Source organism: Physeter macrocephalus, chromosome 19 (genome assembly GCF_002837175.3).
Source record: "Physeter macrocephalus isolate SW-GA chromosome 19, ASM283717v5, whole genome shotgun sequence".
Classification (NCBI taxonomy): domain Eukaryota; kingdom Metazoa; phylum Chordata; class Mammalia; order Artiodactyla; family Physeteridae; genus Physeter; species Physeter macrocephalus.
This window is the reverse complement of record NC_041232.1, coordinates 29,331,390-29,336,490: the sequence shown is the minus strand read 5'-3', so window position 1 is coordinate 29,336,490 and position 5,101 is coordinate 29,331,390.

The following is a 5,101-nucleotide window of genomic DNA, read 5'->3' as shown; positions in this document are numbered from 1 at the left end:
TCCACAACGGGAGAGGCCACAACGGTGAGAGGCCCGTGTACCGCAAAAAAAAACCCCAAAACAAAACAAACAAACAAACAAAAAAAACAAGCAAACATTAAATCTGTTAGATTTAGCTAATAGGAAGATACTACTCCATGACTCCATCAATACCTCCTTAAGTATCCACATGTGCTCTATCTTCTTATTCCACCAAAGAATTATTTTCAGCACTGTGTAAGATATAGAGAAACGCAAAATCCCCAGCCTAGATTAAATGCGCAACTAAGTACTGGTACCCGTGATGTAATTATAATTAATCCAAGAGCATAAAAATACAACTTTTTGTAGATTTTGAGAAAATGAAACAAAATTCAGAGGAACATGAAAGCTATTATAAACAATAATGGGAACAATCTTGACCTTGTTGAGAAAAGAACTTTTTACAAGTGTTCCTTTGATGGTACCCATCAAGTTATATGTTGAATCCAAAGCATTACTAATTTTAACAAAAATTAAAGCATAGTAATAAAAGGGAAGCAGAGAGGGCTCATAATGAATTTGTAAGAGCTTGGGCGTCATTAGGCGAGCATAACTGAAAGCTATTAGCATCAAGCTTGCTATGCAGATTTTTTTTAACATCTTTATTAGAGTATAATTGTTTTACCAGATTTTTTTAGTAGTGTCGTAGGAATCTATTTGCAAGGAGAGAGCTTATCTCCCATTGCTTAAACTTATTTCTCCCTTTTTTTTAACTTTTTATTTTATATTGGAGTATAGCCGATTAACAATGTTGTGATAGTTTCAGGTGCACAGCAAAGAGACTCAGCCATACATATGCATGTATCCATTCTCCCCCAGACTCCTACTGTATAGGACAGGGAACTCTGCTCAATGTTATGTGGCAGCCTGGATGCGAGGGGAGTTTAAACTTACTTCTTATTTCAGCACAGGACAGAAAATGAAAGTGAACTTGAGTCCATCAGGAAAGTGTCAAAGTATTTCTGGACACTCTGGAGAGAAGCGTACATTATGAAATTTACAGGACTACTGGCTTCTTCAGAATGAGCTAGAGCAGCCTATGGAACACCATAGAGTCCCCCATATTCTTTGGTCTTCAGCGACTCGAGTTCCCCAGAAGAGCCAAGACATGCCACTGGGGGCAAATCCACATTCCAGCCTCAGCGGCTCTTTTGGTGCTGCTGATTCTCTGATTGCAAAGCCCCTGGAATTTGTCTCCTTGGCTGACTTGGATCTTCACATCCAGCATAGGGAAGAGATTCATCATCATAATGCATTCAATGAACAGATGAGAATGTGAACGAGTATGTACAGGTGACTTCACCTGTCCAGGCCTCAGTTTTCTATAAAGTGAGACGACTGAATTCACTTTAAAGTAAACTCACTTTAAGCTTTTTTTAGCTTTGAAATTCAGACTGTATTTTTTTTCTTTGTCTTCCCCTTGTCTAATGCCTCAGTAAATAGCTACCTAAGATAAGAATTGTTGTGATGACTCAAGAAAAGCCAAAAACATGGATGAAATGGGTCAAGATCACTACCTCCTTGCAGTACCATAAAAAGATATAATTTAATTCTCGTTGACTTTCAAAAATATGAAAAGAGCTAAGCCTTTATTCAGGGTGAGTCTAGGAGTTTGTAGACCTCTAGATTGTCTGGATTCCATCTCTAACTTCTTATTGGATTGGAGGCTCAGAGGGAATAATTCTCTGTGGCTCTGTTGATGGAAAGATTTGAAGCTCCTCTTACGTTTCTGGAAGAGAAGGAATTCCTAATTATCTGTTTCCCATTAAAAAAAGAACGAATTGGATTTGATGAAATAATATCATTTGGGTACGCAGAGCTGAAATCTTTTCTCTTATAAAAGAGAAAGCATGATGTGTTCCAAAGCTTGAGTTGAACTCTTGTAATGACTCATGCCTTCTCTACATCCCAGTCCACATACATAGGTGAGTCAAACTTGAATTTTGCTATAAATTTTCCAAAGCAACTCCTGCAGGTGGACACGCAGAAAGCTGCAAAACAGCCCTTCCTTTGGTTTCTTTGATTCTTAATAAAATTGCTCCTCTCTCTGCCTCTACTGTTTTAATCAAAGCCACAAATGGGTGATATTTACAGTGTGGAAATTAGAAATTAATGACTATAATTTGGTTTTTGACTACCTTTCCTTCTAGAAGGGCAAATTATAATTGTGTTGGATAAGAAGTCCTGAATAATTTTGTTGCCATAAGTACTTTGAAAATTCAAAGGATGGTTCTGGTATTATCCTCCTCAGCCAAGGATTATGAGTGAAGGTTCAGGAATATTTTCACTCTGGAAATCACAGGAGTAGTGTAAACTAAGAATCTAGCAAGAAGGATAAATGTCTACTTTATGTTTTATTGTTTTATACTTCTTATCATGATTAAATGTCTATGGTAAATAATCAAGAAATCTGTTTATTCTCTCAGAAATGTATGTGTTTGTTATAGAAAATGTTAATTGTTCAACGAACCATGTAATATGTTGGTTATAGAATAACTGAGTTGACCCACTTAGTTTGTACATGAACTTGCCAGGGTCTCACGGATTCATCCACTACTGTCATTTTAGCGGGTTTGCTTCTGTGGCTGAAGAAGGAATCCTTCCTGATCAGAATGAACAGGTTCCTTTTTTTCTGCCACTGAGGTTTTGTCCTTCATGGTCATCATCTATTGTGCAAAGTCCAAGGATGCATTTGACAAAACTACACGGCATGTGTGCAGTAAAGGTCTGACTCAGCAGTTCTTGGGTGTTGAAACTCTGTACATTTCAAAGAAAGGTCTGGCCTTTGACCAACTCCTGGGAAATAACCTCTAAGCTTTTGGGATACCCTGTCTGATAAGGGTATCTTTATTTACCAGGGGCCGTGGGTCACGCCAGACAGTCTGGACTCACAGTGTGATTTATGGTGAGGTCTTGGGCAACACAACAGCTGTGTAACCTCTGGAGAGGCTGGGAACCGAGGTACTAAGTTCAGCCATGGGGAGCTCCATGCCTCCAAGACACACTCCCAACAAAAACCTTGGACACCAAGGCTCAGGTGAGCCTCCCTGGTTGGCAATACTCCATACACATCACATATCATTGCTGGGAGAATTAAGCAATGATCATCAAATTACTCCATTAGGAGAGGACAATGGGAAGCTGTGCCTGATCTCTCCTGGACTCTGACTGGATGCACTCTTTTTATCTTTGCTGATTTTAACTTGTGTCCTTTTGCTGTAATAAACCATAATCATGAATAGGAGAGATTTTCTGAATTTTATGAGTCCTTCTAGCAAATTGTTGAACCTGAAGCTGCTCTTGTGGACTCCAAAAAGCATGAGCTAAAAAGTAGACTTTATTAAGAAAGCAAGAGAATGGATAAAGAAGTTGTGGTACATATATACAGTGGAATATTACTCAGCCATAAAAAGGAATGAAATTGTAGAGATTTGGATGAACTTCAAGTCTGTCATACAGAGTGAAGTAATTCAGAAAGAGAGAAACAAATATCATATATTCACACATATATGTGGAATCTAGAAAAATGGTCCAGATGAACCTATTTGCAGGGCAAGAATAGAGACGCAGACATAGAGAATGCATGGGTGGACACAGCAGGGGAAGGGGAGGGTGAGATGAACTGGGAGATTAGGTTTGACAAATACACTACCATGTGTAAAATAGAAAGCTAGTGGGAACCTGCTGTATAGCACAGGGAGCTCAGCTCATTGCTCTGTAATGACCTAGATGGATGGGATGGGGGGGCAAGGGAGGTCCAAGAGGGAGGGGATATATATATATATATATATATATATATATATATATATATATATAAAAATATATATAATATACACATATAGCTGATTCACTTCATGGTACAGCAGAAACTAACACAACATTGTAAAGCAATTATACTCTAAAAAAAAAAAGAATACTTGCTGGAAAAAAAAAGCAAGAAAATGGAAGCGAGAGGTCCTCACATTCCTCCTCCATGCCAGCCACATGTGGGGTCTGCCCTCCTGGGAGATAACTCACCTGCCGTATAGTTCCTTCTTTTCATAGGGAAATCCTGAGCACAATATCCAGACACCTTTGGTGTCTGCCTGTCTTGTTTTGATTCTGGGAATTGTCTAAGAAAGCCAGCTGCAGAGCACCCGAAATTTGGGGGCGTGATGGATTTGCCACAAGGGATGGATGTCACACGTCCCAGAGAACACAACCTGGGGTACCATTCTCTCCTCCGCTCCCATTCACTCCAAGCAGCCTGGTGGGAGCTGCCACATCATTTTGGACATTCTTGTTCCTCACACAAACTTTTGAGAATCTATTAGGCATATCACAATTTCCCCCCAGGTGGAATAATTCTACTCTATTCGGCAGTTATTTATAGGTCCATCTCAGTTATTCAGGATATAGCTAAGATCCCAGAGTTAACATCATTTTACTCATTTATTCATAGGTAAGAGCTTTAAGCCATAAGAATAATGAATGAATGAATGAATCCATCCATCTGTCCACCCATATTATGTTATATAATGATAAATGTATAGAAGAAAAATAAAGCAGTGAGAGGGAATATGGCGGGAAAGGTATTTGTTATAAGGTGGTTGGGAAAGTTGCCAACAGCATCCTGTTGGAACAGAGAGACCTGTAGAAAGTGAGAGACATAGTCACATAGGTATTGTAGGAGAAAATATTCCAAACAGAAGAGAAAGCATATGGAAAGATAGAGTGTGTTTGGCATGTCCATGGACTGAGGTGGATGCAGGGGAGGGCACTGAGGTCACTTTGGTGTCAGGATGGCTCATGGACAGCTTTGGGCCATTGGAAGGACTTTGGATTTCGCTCTGAGTGAGGTGGGACGCCATTGGAGGTTTTAAGTAGAGAAGAAACACATACTTAACTTACATTTTAGAACATTTTAGAGGCGTTACTTTGACTACTGTTGAGAATAGACTGCAGGGGCAAGAATAAAGCATGGAGACTAGTTAGGAATCTGTTGCAGTATTTCAAGTGACAGGTGATGGTGGCTTGAACCAGGGCAGAAGTGGTGGAGGTGATCTTATTGTGGAGATACTTTGATAATAGCAGTAACAGA